This window comes from Gigantopelta aegis, unplaced genomic scaffold (genome assembly GCF_016097555.1).
Source record: "Gigantopelta aegis isolate Gae_Host unplaced genomic scaffold, Gae_host_genome ctg2841_pilon_pilon, whole genome shotgun sequence".
Taxonomy (NCBI): domain Eukaryota; kingdom Metazoa; phylum Mollusca; class Gastropoda; order Neomphalida; family Peltospiridae; genus Gigantopelta; species Gigantopelta aegis.
In genome coordinates, this window is record NW_024533062.1 from 3,103 (window position 1) to 18,685 (window position 15,583).

At 31.2% G+C, this 15,583-nt stretch overlaps 1 pseudogene; it reads right to left on the reverse strand.

The window, feature by feature from the left end:
- Positions 1–238: 238 nt before the first annotated feature.
- On the reverse strand, positions 239–14,935 carry LOC121391695 (annotated as a pseudogene).
- Between the last annotated feature and the right edge of the window lie 648 nt (positions 14,936–15,583).

Sequence of the window (15,583 nt, forward strand, 5' to 3'; positions counted from 1 at the left end):
AAGTGTTGACATCAGATAGATCTAATAGCATTTTGTAGTTGTAGTAGAATTAACAGTTGGAAAGTGTTGGCATCATACTAATCTAATAGCAGGTGTTACAAAAGTATAAGTACTGCTATTCTAGAAAGAGGTTAATGGTGATGGCATAAACACAGTAACGATAATAACCGAATATCAGGACTTTAGAGTATTAATGTTTGGAAATAACAGATCGATGAAATGAGAAAATTTGTACCTGTCATTTTTGATCCCTTTTGTCAATAATTGAGAAAGTGCCAGACTCATTAGAGACACGGTCCACATCAGAATTGCCATCAGTGACCACCACATTGAACGAATTGTAGTAAATTGTATTCTATCTCTGTAAAGTAGTCTATCTCAGACACCAAAACGTTTGTAGATATGAGACTGCTTTGTAGTTCAATTCTAGCACTACCTCCACTTGTGTAATTAACTATCATGTAAAGTTCAACTGGGTGAATATCAACTTTACTGATTGATGCATAGGGACGTATCAAAGATGAATTAGTAGGCCCAATAATAATAGAGGAACCAAATGGAATCCAGTCATAAGCAGCTGGAGGAAGGTAAGTATAGAGCATTGCCATCTTGGTAGAGAACAAACAGTTTTGTGAAAAACTTTGCATGTTAGGAATTCGTTTATAAATTCGAAAGTAGGATACATTTTCTCGCTCTAATCCATTCACCAAATTAACAAGTTTCATTGATTGAGGATACAGCCAGAAAATCAATATTAATAGCTTCCAAATGATATTACCATCATTATGTACAGGGTAACAATACCCTTTCTCCAGTTTCTTTTTCTCATATCTAATTCAAAAAGTCAACTACACCAACAAAGTACCTGTAACTACTTCCAATTTAATCTTATTTCCATTAGGTGCCTCAGACCAAGTCAAGTCAGGTATTTGACAGACCTGTTCTAACTCCATTGGTGTAAATGTGAGGTTGCCTCTGTTAAGCCAGACTTCCATCCGACCATATACTTGAATGCAGAGTACCAAGGACCCTGTAATTTGGCAAACTTTATTGTGAGAACTGATCCAATTGAAAGCTTGAACACTTCCATCAGATATACCAAGTGGTTGTAAATACAATAGTTTTGTTCTTGACCTATGGTAGTAAAACGTTGACAGAAAGAAGATATTGCAGACTGTCCAATTATATAAACATTTCCTTGACAAGCACCATCAAATACATTTGCACTATCGTTATCAACTTTAATTTTCCATATTAGACGAGATGACAGGATAGTGCAAACCACTGAAGTCAGCATCACGATTATTGGCTGTAGTATAGTTAGGAAAATAGCTAGGTAATGAAGCTGTAATATTAAAATGATTAATTCCTGGATAGAAAATAGGAATATGAATATTATCCTCCTCAGCACATTGTGTTAGTACCTTCTGTTGAATAGTGGCAACTGTTTCACATTGTGTCACATTGGCAGAGGTGTAGAGCTAATGCAGACTACTGGATAGGAGATGGGACTACTGCAGTTGTTGTTATGTATTATTTGCTGACAGGCCACATTAAGTACTGACTGTCCCAGTTCAACTCCATATTGATCAGCTGACGTAGCTGCTAATCTTAAGAATGATCAGTACCATTGAGGGCTAATGTACTCCCAACACTACCAGAACTTCATGAATGTATTCCACAGTTGACCTCCATTTTTAGATTCAGCTAGGGTATTGAACGAGCTACTGGCTATAACCATCAATAGATAACGTAATAGTATCAGAGCCCACCATCATTACTGTAGCCTACGTTGATTACAGACACAGTACATGTACCAGTTGTCAAGAAAGTGTTCTCTACATAACCACCTTGGTGTATATAGACAGTTTTTCGAACCAGAGGCTTCACTGCGTGAATGAACAGCACCTGAATGACTTCCATCCTCGGCCTCAGATCCGTTGACGCACATAGCTGACAAATAGCCGTAAGCCACACTAAAAGAAGACTAAACATGGTACGAGACCACGCCCAGCTAGATGACGTTGTCGTTCACTTTCAACGAGGCCTACGTCACAAGGCTATCACACGTACAGATTGCTATGCAATAACTGTGTGTACAGTTCCAACAACAAATTCGTAATTCTTCATTTTAATACAAAAACCCACTTTTTATTCACAGATATCAGCATATTTTAATATAGATCTAACACCCTCGAAAATAAACATTAAGAGTTATAATATCAGGCCGAAGTTTTTAGATATTCGATGGCTGTGCTCAAAAGACAAACTTTAATACTGGATTCAATACTTTAAAGTGCTATGTTTATTGTATAAATTATGTTTGCATCTTCTCCTCATATCTTGTATTACATTTAACTTTGTTAAGAGACTCCTATGAAGAACTTGTTCTGGGTTCACAGACGTCCTTTACCATTTACATCTACATGGTATTAAGCTAAAGCTGTGAATCGCTTTGAGGAGAAGACCGGACGCGGGGAGCAAGGAGATCACTTTGCCCGGATCCGAGGGGACTTACTGGGAGAAAAACCCGAAGCAGTCCAGCGTACGGAAGTGATCCAGGCCGGGAATATAAATGAACCAAAACTCATTTATTATGATATATAGTAGCATAATATATCATACTAAAAACGTCACGAACATAGTCACTCTGTACACATCTCATTCAAAGCTGATTTTCTATGGTGGTCTTTAATATCAATAAGTATAAATACAAAATAACAGACAGTACATAACATTACAAAAACCTACATGATGTATAATAACAGGGCAGTACTTTACTGATTTTGAAGAAAAGACTCTCTATTGAAAATTTTGTGGTTAGACACAAAATATAGATATATGACAGCATATCTGCTAGCGCTAGTTCTCATTGTTGCACACTAGTTTTAATTATGAACATTATGAAAGATGCCATGCATAATAGAGTTAAAATATGTGGCCTAAAGTCGGGCTATCAACTGACCCCATGCTTGAAAGTCAGACTATAGTTCTGGTTCCATCTCGATACCTTAAATCAAGGTAGTATATAATATAGGAACATGCACAACTACATGTAAGATTAAACTTTAGGGGTTAGAGACAGGGTACTTATATAGCATAACTTCTAGTCCTCATTTTAAATTAATACTGTTTATCAAACCATAAAAACGGATATGAATAATGGTTTTTATCTAGTGTAAATAACTGATATATAGACATGTTTGCTATAGTAAGTTTAGCCCTGACTTATATTATTGTTCTTACTATTAACTGTAGCTTTGTATAATGCATATTCTAACTTAACCATAATAGTGACAGATGTTCAGGGCAACTTCTTTATTAAGCTTTATGCAAAACTCAAGTGTAATTATAAATTTCTTAGAAATGTGGACATGGTTTTATTGAGCTGTCATGCATGCCTCTTGACAACTAGCTGGTGTACCTCTCTCATAACTTGTCACTTCCTGAATGACCTTTATGCTTTTTCTTAGAAATAATTAGTAATCATGGTTCGTCCTCCTATCTTAGAGTACATGGAACTATTTATTGTTCTGCACATGTAACTTCAAAAAGTTTCTCTCTCTTAAAAGACAGACTGTTAATATAATCTGGTCTTTTAAAACTTTAAATTCATAGTGTTTTAATGAGGAGTTAGTTTTTATTAAAGCAGGCACTGACAATATATGCACATACAAAGGAAGAATAAATTATAATAATCTATGGTTAGCCTTTTTGCGCTAAAGTCTCTAAATAACTTCTAGAAGAAAATTAATATGCTTGTAGAATTAATATCACTAATAATTACTTCCTGTTGCATTATGTTAATTGTATACCTGGAAGTGGGAGAAATAAATTTTCTAACATTACTTTTAAGACAGCGAAGATATTTTATAGTATGTAGAATTGCATTATATTCGTTATTATGTGCTTCTTATCTAATATATAATTATAGCCTTTGAAAATCTTATATCTGTTGATATTATATTAAATGCAAGTATTGGTACTTACATTTTTAAGTATTGATTTGACTGTTGTATTGTCTATGTGCTATAGAAGCCTGTGAATCTCATTTAAAGTTCATCTCCTATGAGGTTTTTCTAAATAGTCAATGAATTAGGAAGAGAAACATGATATGAGAGAATTAAGATGTAACAAATAACAGTTACAATACCATATACAAATGCATATAATTATAACAGGCAACTCATACATTACAAAATCTATTTGATTGTATAAAGAGTATACACTTAACTTAAAAAATGAAAATTTGAATTTAGTCACAATATATACATAGTTCTTATTTTACGTTTGTTTATCACATAAAAACGTATGCATAATAATTTTGATTATCATAAAATTAACCTATATATAGATATACATTGTATATATAATAAATTTAGTCCTGATTATATTATTATTCTTACTATCCATTTGTATTATGTCATGTATTAATTCTACATTAGATCTTTTTTACATTTTAGCATAATGTTAGCTATATATCTATAGGCAGAAGTAATAAATGAGTTCTGTTTTCATATAACTAATTAAAAACAAGTGTCATTAAGTTTCTTAGAATGTTGACAAATATATATTAGCTGTTAATTGCTCTCCTCATATATTGTTACACACTTCCTACAGGAACTTTAAACTTTTCATAGCATTTAAATAGTATTCATAGATCACCCACCCACTTTAAGTGTACATGCAACTCTTTGTGCAAATGCTTGTAACTTCAAAACCGTTTTTTTTCTTTTAGAAAACAGACAAGTCAATGTTATATTCATGTCTACTACTATTTGGCTTTTTAGCACTTCAATGTTAGTAGATATTTATCGGATGGTTTAGTTTTTTAATAAAGCAACTACTGTTTATCTGGAATACACAAACAAAACCTGGCAAAAATTATTAAGAACCACAATGTATTAGGTATAATAGTTATAATAAAAACATTTTCTACGCTTAAGTCACTAAGCAACGACATCAAATCTGATAAAGCATAATTGCGCATAGTATTATTATCGACGATGATACTTCCTGTTGCATTAAATGATTTCCTGAATAAATACTGTGGGTCTGTGGGTACACTCTATTTGTTTAACAATACGCTATTTGTTTGGACGATACTCTCTATTTGTTTAAACAATACGCTATATTTGTTTGACGATGGGTCTTGCAGTAATTATTTTTTTGCTGTCTCTTAAGCTTTTGGATTCATCTGTCATGGACAAGGTATGTTGTATTTTAGCAAAAATATTAATTATTTATAGTATAGGCCAAGTATTAGCTAACGAAATGTTACGACTCGTAATAAACAAGTGTATAATTCAAATAATAATAATTACTTTGTGAGAAGGGAGATAGGATGATGTCTTTAAAAATGTTTCTATTTCAATTCATCTAGCCTAAGCTAATATAGAATCTTCTTCACATTGCACTAGTACTGCATATACTTTGTATTGCTCCTAGTTATAATAAAATTAATAATATATGTGCATTTCGAAATCATTTCATCTTATGTTGACTTCATGCATTTTAGCTTATGTGGCATGCATGCCTTCATGCTTTGTTAAACTTTTTTTGGCAAAAGAGATCATAGTTAATTTTTTTTTTTGCACGAGTTATTGTTACAAACAAAGGTAACACTAGGCAAAGTGCATATTATAATTATACACAAGCAGTTAATAACTTTTGTTATCAGAAAATAGATCAACATGGGTTCTGACATAATTTTGGTGGCATGAATGCTATATGCTTTATTGCATGATAGAATGAACTCATTGTATTGTAATACAACCACAACAACCAAAAAATGTGTAACTATCAGTAATAGGTGTAAGCTGGGCTATATGAAAGGAAATAGACCTAGACATGAAAGAATTTCAAAACAATTAATGGTCACGTATAAAATATCACCCAAAGGCCTTTTTAGAAAAGCTCATTGACTGCCATTTTGAATACTAAGCCTTATTGATTTGGTATCCAAGATGACTGCGTATCGGATAGTACTTTTAGATAATATTTATAATGTTCATATTTTCATCATTAGGTACTGGTGCCCTACGCCTAGTGAGAAACGGTCTCCCTTCCACTACACAAGCTTTTACCTCGGTATAGTCGAAATTTATTACAGAGGTGCTTGGGGTAATATCTGTGATGATAGCCATTTTGGTTACAATGAAGCAAATGTGATATGTTCATCAACTTGCTTTTATTGGTGTCTCCACATATGGTTATGTTGGGAGTACTACTACGTGAGTCATTTGTTTATTACTTTAAAATCTATTTTCTATTAAGAAGTAACAAACAGTAAAGTTATGAAAATCCTAGGCAATAATTTAATATGTAAATACATGTCACTCGTGTAACTGAGTGGTAATATTTGGATTTGCATAGTCAATACACTCTTGTCAATCATAACCTAAACATTTTTCCCCTGAAATGAAATAATTAAAAAGATGACTAACGTTTTCACTAGCATGGACTTTGTAAGAGTACTGAGCTCCCTTTAAAATGGCTGGCCACATTTAGAACTGAGTGGCTGTTTCAAAGCAGACCACAACATATAGTCCTTTCAGGAATCTACTTGATAATATACTGATCTCAAGCTTTTACTTGCCATATCAAATTTTCAACTGTTTATATATATATATATATATTATTGGTATAGTCTGCTTTTTATTTAGTTACTTTTTATAATATAGAAATATATCACTGGGATACAAAATTAATGTGTAAATGTAGTTATGTATGGACAATTTCGATAGTTGAAGAAATGTACATACATATATCACTATCGGTTATTTAAAAATGGTAGTCTTAATAATGTGTCTGCTTTTTTTCGTCAGTTAAATTCACTAAATTCTAAATATTGCCATATTTTTTTAGTCATTGTAGATATTTCATTGTGAAATGATATTATAACTATAAATATAATATTATATAATATAATAAAATACTATACTATAGATTTATATTGTAACATTATATTATGTAAGTTATAGTGATACTCTAAAGAACGAAATAGTATTAGCATTGCTTGTTATTGTAAGTCTTTCATTTCGTTTTGGACAGGATCTTAACCCAATGTTGCTGGAAAAGAACATTAAGTGTTCATCTAGTTCTTACTTGTTCTCCTGCAATGTATGTTAATGCTCAATACAGCTCTTATTGCAGCGACCATACTCGTGATTATTTGTTTTATTGCTGATGTATTTTGATCAAATGTACATTCAATTTTAATATACTACACTTCTTTTTTTTATAGACACTACAAGATCTGAGTAGCAATCCTTATTCAGACAACTTCGTTTGGGTAATGGAAATTACTCCAATCAAGTGTCGTCTTGAAGTCTACTGTAATGGACAATGGGGAACAGTGTGTGATGATTACCTTCACTGGTATTGATGCTAATGTTGCTTTGTCGAAACTAGGTTACTCAGCTACTCTCGTTATAATTACATATCAATTAGGTAGATTGATGTGCCAATATATATGTACACAATAAATACACACGTAATTATGCAAAAGCTTATTGACCTCAACACGCAGAAATAGAATTAAAAACTCTTCACATGCATCAAATTAAGATTTGTGTCTTTATTAGTGGGTACTCCTCACAACCAATTTGGTTGGACAGTGTGCACTGTACTATTCATATTACAAAATGTCTTAGTTTCTTGTCAGACTTGTCCTCTATATGAGAATCATAACTGCTATCATAATGAAGATGTTTCCTTAGAATGTCGTAAGTATATAAATTAGCTTGTCATTTCACTTAATCAATTCTTATTGTTATTTTATAGAATTCTCTGTATCTTCTTTAAGTGGTCCATAAATATGCTAAACTTAGTACATGCCAAGGTGCTAATACAGGTAATTGACAAACATTGTGAAGTGAAATGAGTAAATAATCGATTTCTTTCCTATATTAAATAGCTACAACCTCTTTCACCTACAAGCCAAAGTAAGTTACTTTTTTCATTTATACCTGTAATGCCATTCTGTACACTTTTGTGTCCCAGTTTATATGTGGACAGAAATCCTACCAATTTTTTCTGCATGTGCTTAATATTCCAAAAAAATTAATATAAATCCTCTTTTAATTTTAATTACTGTTACTTGACTTTTTTGAGCTAATCACAAACTAAAGGAAAAATGTCTAAAGTCACACCTTATCTTTATTCTAACATTTTGATCTGAAATCTAATAGCAACAATTGTACTATAAAAAATTTTTGATGGTATATGATTTTTACTATTATCATATGGTTATATAAATACAAGGTTGAATGACTGTGCCCAGACCAATAGTTGCAAGAACCCTATTTGCAAGTTAAAAGCGTTAGCAATGTTCAAAGTAAATGCAAATTAGGCTCTCAAAAATTATAAAGGGTCATATTTGAGTTAATTTCACTGATCCATCCACAATTGAATAGCTGGCTTTAGTGGATTTGTTTTCTTATTAGTTTGCCACTTTTCTATGAATCGTTTTTTCTAATATACACGAACATACTCAACTATTAATTCCTCAGGGCATGAAAAATAAAAGAGATCGTAAGTCATAACCTTTAATTATATCATAACAATTATTGGTAAAATATAATTATTGTAATAGTAGACTTTCTGTTTTATTAGCTTTGAAAAAATGGATTAATTATCTTAAACAATTCAACAATAGAGAATTTTAATTAACTTTGATCTTTTCTACAGGTACTGATGATAATAATGTTGATGGTAAACAATTGGAGAAATTATAGGAGGAATATTTTCTGTAAATTTTCACTGTATGCTGCATATGTTGCTGTATTATTGTTTTGGCTTGGTATATGCCTCAATGGATAAAAATATTACAAAGAATAGTTTCTTAGCATTTTATTATATTATTTTATTATGATGTCCTTTGTAATTAGTTTCATACCTTGTAATGTAATACGTGAAAATGTATATACTTTCCTTTGTCTTTTGTAAGCATCATTTATTGCTAATAAATAATTTAATTATAGAAACAATAAGTTTAAATTATTTGTTGAATTAAATATTCCACTAAATTTAAATAAAGACTAAAATCTAACCTTATTAAGTAATAATATACTATAATCATATGCTCTCATGTAATTGTTTTTAATGCTATTTAAAGCCTCATACTCAAGTTTTAGCAAAGTCTTAAAGTGTCAGTTATCACTATTTGTCTAGCCATTATGTCAGTACAAGTAGAACTTTTTTTGCTATCTGTTTAGAAAAATTCACTTTTTGTAGTATTTTAAAGGATGTCTACATATCTTGGGGTCTTGAGTACTTTTTTACTCCGATATCAGCATATTTTTGAATATAGATCCTAACACCCTCAAAAATAAACATTAAGAGTTATAATATATGCCAGAGGTTTATTCTACTGGCTATGCTCAAAAATCAAACTGTAGTACTGGCTTCAATACTTTAAAGTGCTATGTTTACTGTATAATATTATGTTTACATCTTTCTCTCATATCTTGTATTACCTTTTACTTCGTTAGAGACCACATAGGAGATGAACTGTTTGATGAGGTTCACAGACTCTTTAGCATACATATGTATGTATGCTATAGAAGTCTTGAATCTCATTCAAATAGTTTATTTCCTATGTGATCTCTTAATAATCAATGAAGTATAAAATGATACAAGATATGAGAGAAGATGTAAACATAATATTATACAATAAACATAGCATAATAAATAATGTATAATAATAATACAAGACAGTACATACATTGCAAATACATGATTGTATGAAGAACATATACTTTACTTTAAGAAATGTAAATTTGGGGTTAGACACCAAAGTACATATGACAGCATATCTGCTAGTTCTCATTGTTTTGTGACATGAAAGATTCATGCATAATAGTTTGTATCTAATATAATTAACTGTATATAGACATGTTGTCTATAATAAATTTAGCCCTGATTTTATACTATTAATCTTACTGTCAATCGGAGTACTATTCATGTTGTAATTCTACATTGCATCATGTTTTAAACTTCATAGCATCAGTGATAAGTACCTATAGGCAGAGCTAATACTAATACTAATAATACGTGAATACTGTTTTCTATATAACACGATAAAAACAAGTGTCACCGAATTTCCTAGAAATGTTGACAACTTTTATTAGCTGGTATGTGCGTCTTGACCACCAGCTGTGTAGTACAGCCACTTTTGTGACATGAACTTAAAAATATTCATACCAGTTTAATAGTATTCATGGCTCATCAGCTACAAGCAACTCTTTTAGTCTTTAGTGTTGACATCATGCAACTTAAATCTCTTCTATCTGTTAGAGGACAGGCTAAGTCCAGTTATATTCATATGTGATACAATGAGACTTATGTCACTTCTTGTATTATGACCTTTATGCTTTTCTTAGAAATAATTAGCATTCATGGTTCGTCCTTAGAGTACACAGAGCTATTTTATTGTTCTGCACAAGTAACTTCAAAAACGTTTCTCTCTCTTAAAAGACAGACTGTAATGTATGTGGTCTTTTTAAACTTTAAATTCATAGTGTTTAATGAGGAGTTAGTTTTTATTAAAGCAGCCACTGACAATACATGCACATACAAAAAAAGAGTAAATTACTAAGTCTCTATACAACTTTTAAGAACAAAAAACTTTATATATATATATATGCTTGTAAGATAATTACTAATATTACTTCCTGTTACATAAAGTTAAACTGTATACCTGGAAGTGAAGAATAAATCTTCAAACATTTCTTTAGAGTTGTATTATATTTGTTATTATGTGTTTCTTATGTAATATAATAGCTATAGCCTTTGAAAGTCTTATATCTGTTGATATTTTATTAATGCAAGTACTGGCACTTGCTGAAATTACATTTATTAAGAATTGATTTGACTGTTGTATTGTCTGTATATGCTACAAAGTCTTTGAGTCTCATTAAAAGTTCATCTCCGATGAGGCTTCTAAATAGTCAATGAATTAGGAAGAGTAATATGGTATAGAGAAATTAGATTGCAACAAATATATAATACAAATAACGAAATACACATCCATATAATTATAACAGGGCAGTTCATACATTACAAAATCTGTTTGATTGTATAAATGTATGAGCTCAACTTCAAGAATTGTAAAATTTAGAGTTAGTCACAATAAAACATAGTTCTCATTTTAGCATTAGCTTATCACATATTGTGATTATTATGTATATTATTAATTATTATTCTTACTATAATTTCCAGCTTTTTATAATGCTCATGTATTAATTCTACATTACATCTTCTTTTACATTTTAGCATTAATTACTAACTATCTATTAACAGAAGTAATAAATGAGTTCTGTTTTCATATAACATAATTAAAAACAAACGTCACTGAGTTTCTTAGAATGTTGACAAGTATTTATTAGCTATTAATTGCTCTCTCTCGTATATTGTGACACTTCCTGCTTGAACTTTTATGGCAGTTCAATAGTATTCATAGATCACCCACCCACTTAAGAGTACATGCAACTCTTTATTGCGCATAGGATTATTATTGACGAGATACTTCCCGTTGATTAAATGACTTCTTGAAAATAAATACTGTTGGGGTCTTGTTAGTCTTACGCTCTATTTGTTAAACGACACGCTATATTTGTTTGACGATGGGGTCTTGCAATAATTATCTTTTGCTGTCTCTTAAGCCTTTTGGATTGAAATTTGGGGTTAGACACAAAGTACATATGACAGCATATCTGCTAGTTCTCATTGTTTTATGACATATGAAAGATTCATGCATAATAGTTTGTATCTAATATAATTAAACTGTATATTAGACATGTTGTCTGTAATAACTTAGCCCTGATTTTATACTATTAATCTTACTGTCAATTGAAGCTTTGTATAGTGATATTCATGCTGTAGTTCTACATTGCATCATGTTTTAAAACTTCATAGCATCAGTGCTAAGTACCTATAGGCAAGCTAATACTAATACTAATAATACTGAATACTGTTTTTCCATGAACACGATAAAACAAGTCCCCCCCCCCCCGTCACCCGAATTTCTTAGAAATGTTGACAACTTTTATTATTACAATGTGCGTCTTGACCATCAGCTGTGTAGTACAACCACTATTGTGACATGAACTTTAAAATATTCATACCATTTTAATATGTATTCATGGCTCATCAGCTACAAGCAACTCTTTTATCTTTAGTGTTGAAAATCATGCGCAACTTAAATCTCTTCTATGTGTTACGAGGACAGGCTAAGTCCATGTTATATTCATATGTGATACCAATGTTGACTTGTAGAACTTCAATTCAGTAATGCTTACTAAAAGAATATTTTTGAATCAACCCATGAAAGTAGACATTTTTATGTACACTGTCAATATGTACACAAGAAAAGCTTGACAAAATTTATTGAAGAGTCACAGACTATTATATTATAATTATTTGCTAGCATTTTTAGCTTCATGCACTCTTGTTTTATAAGCTAAACGATAATGTATAAATGTAAATCTCGAGTAGCATCGTTATCAATGATATTACTTCCTGTTGCCTTGAATAACTTCCTGGAATGGTATATCAAAATAAATATACTCAGTACAAGTCCATTCATGTTAGTCTTTATGAGTTGTTCCTTTGACGATGGGTCTTGCAGTCGTTATTTTTTGCTGTTTTCTTTTTGCTTCATCTGTCAATGGACAAGGTATGCATTTATACGTAAAAAAAATATTAATTTATATTAGACCAAATGTTTAGCAAACAATATCTATGACACCAATCAAAGTTGCAATGCAAAACAATAATCTTTGGAAAGGAGTAGGATAATGTTTTAAATTAAGTTTTCTGTATTTACAATTCATTTTCCTAGCTAGAATCTTTTGAGGACGAACTCCATTGATTTTGCATTCTCCTAGCTACATAAATAGTTAACAGTATCTATATATCTATCTATATAAACGGCTTAAACATCATTTTGTCTGTTGACTTTTATACATACTCGCATGCTCTGTTATACCTTTTTGAAAACAGAGATCATGTCTTACCTTATTTTTTGTGCAACTTAATTGCATGAACAGTTTGTTACAAAAAATACATAAACGCTAGAATAATACATACTCTGTGTATATATGTATACTGCGCATGATAAAAATCACAACTGTCCAGTGAAACTACAAAATTATCGCTAACAAATCAACATGGCTCCTGCCTCAAGTTTGGTGACATGAATGCTATGCTCTATTACATAGTAGAATGGCATTCTTTATATTGCCAATTCTTCCATTCAATTCATTCATTGCAGCAAAAAAGTTCAAACAAATTAATATCAATAGCTGGGCGTCAAAGTCACCAGAAATAGAACCAACTCGAACCACGTTCACGTATAAAAGGTCGCTAAGGGACTGGCTTTTGCGTACTAATGATTTACTATTCAAGATGACTTGTATCTCTTTGTACTTTTTACATAACATATATAACACTCATATTTATTCCTTATATACAGGTGTTGAGCCCTACGCCTAGTGAGAAACCATCTTTACTCCACTGTACAAGCTTTTACCTCGGGTATAGTCGAAATTTATTTATGGAGGTGTTTGGGGTAACATCTGTGATGATAGCTATTTTGGCTACACATGAAGCTAATGTAATATGTCATCAACTTGCTTTCACAGGTGTCTCCAGTTATGGGTTATGCTGGGAGTACTTCTGTGTGAGTCATTTGATTATTAGTTTAGTCTATTTCTGCTTAAAAATACCAAACAATAAAGTTATAAAACCCTAGACAATAATTAATGTGTGCATACATGTCACTAGTATAACTGAGTGCTAAGTATTTTGATATACAAAATATGACGTGGAAAGCTCTGACAGCTTTATGTCACAACTGTGCTACTTTTTTCGCACGTATCGGATACGTTATGGCCCGATTGCAAACTTCGATCTGATTTAAAACGGGCCGACGGTTTCAAAAAGCTTTTTAAAAAACCGCCTAAATTATTCAACGTAAATACCTGCAACTTGTTTTAATCATGGATAAGAGCTTAAAAAGAAAGTAACATCTTTAAAACAGTAAGGTGGTAATATAAAGCTCAAATAAAGGTTATTGTTTTAACCTTCAAATTCATTTAAAAGCATTATATTCGAATAAAAATCCAATTGTATTAATTTGATCAAGGTCAAACACCAACCAAAGTCTAGTTATGGCTTCACCTTTACTTTGTTATTCATAACCTAAACATTGTAACTCAAGATGAATTAATCATAAATAAAAACAGTAGTTAACTTTTCCACTAACTATTGTAAAGTACTGAGCTTTAATTAATACCAAAGTTAAAACTCTCTAGTGGATGCAAAGTAGACTGTAACAATCTACAATCTACTTGATTATCAGCTGATCTAAGTTTCGCTTTCAATGTTAAATTGTAACTGTATGAATATACTAGTGGTATAGTTCATATTATTGTTTTATTACATTTTTTTAAAAAGACATACTGATATATCTAATTATTTTAATTTACTATTTAGAGGGTGTCAGTGCTATACAATTAAGATAGTTAAGGATATTTCATAATGCATCTTCCATATATACTTATATGTATATAATTGAGTACTAAATGTTTACCTATGCAAAGAAAAGTATATAAAATATGTTGACAGCTATTATATTTCGCATCACTTACATTTTTCATTGGGCTCACATATATATATATATATATATATTGTCCAATGAATTAGGAAAGTTGAGAAAATTGCATAATAATCTGATAATATCATTACCTTTACCTAGATAACTACCTTTTATATTACAATACCTCTCTCTATTATTGTAAACTTTTCATTTAGTTTTGGATACGATGCCAATCCAATGTTACTAGAGGACATTGATGTTTCCTCTAGTTCTTACTTGGTACTCCTGCAGTGTAGTGTTACTGCTCGCTACAGCTCTTATTGCAGCGACCATACTCGTGATGTATTTGTTTATTGCTGTATGTATTACAAATACACATTAAATCTTAACGTATTATGTATCTATTTTATAGACACTACAAAGATCTGGAGTAGCAATCCTTATTCAGGACAACTTCGTTTGGTAAATGGAAATTACTCCAATCAAGGTCGTCTTGAAGTCTACTGTAATGGACAATGGGGTACAGTGTGTGATGATACCTTCACTGGTATTGATGCTAACGTTGCTTGTCGACAATTAGGTTACTCAGGCTACTCTCGTTATGATTATTATCAGTTAGGTAGGCTTTATATATGCATGCAACAAATACACATAATTAAGTTTAGTGACATCAAACAGACAGACATAGAATTAAAAGATGTTCACATGCATCAAATTAAGTATTATTTTTGATATTTTGTGTGTTTATTAGTGGGTACTCCTCTCAGCCAATTTGGTTGGACAGTGTGCACTGTACTAGTTCATATGACAAATGTCTTAGTTCTTGTCAGACTTGTCCTCTATACGAGAATCACAACTGCAATCATAATGAAGATGTTTCCTTAGAATGTCGTAAGTACATAACATTAGCATGTCATTTTATTTATCAATTCTTGCTACTATTATATAGAATTCTCTGTATCTCGGCTCAGTGGTCCATAT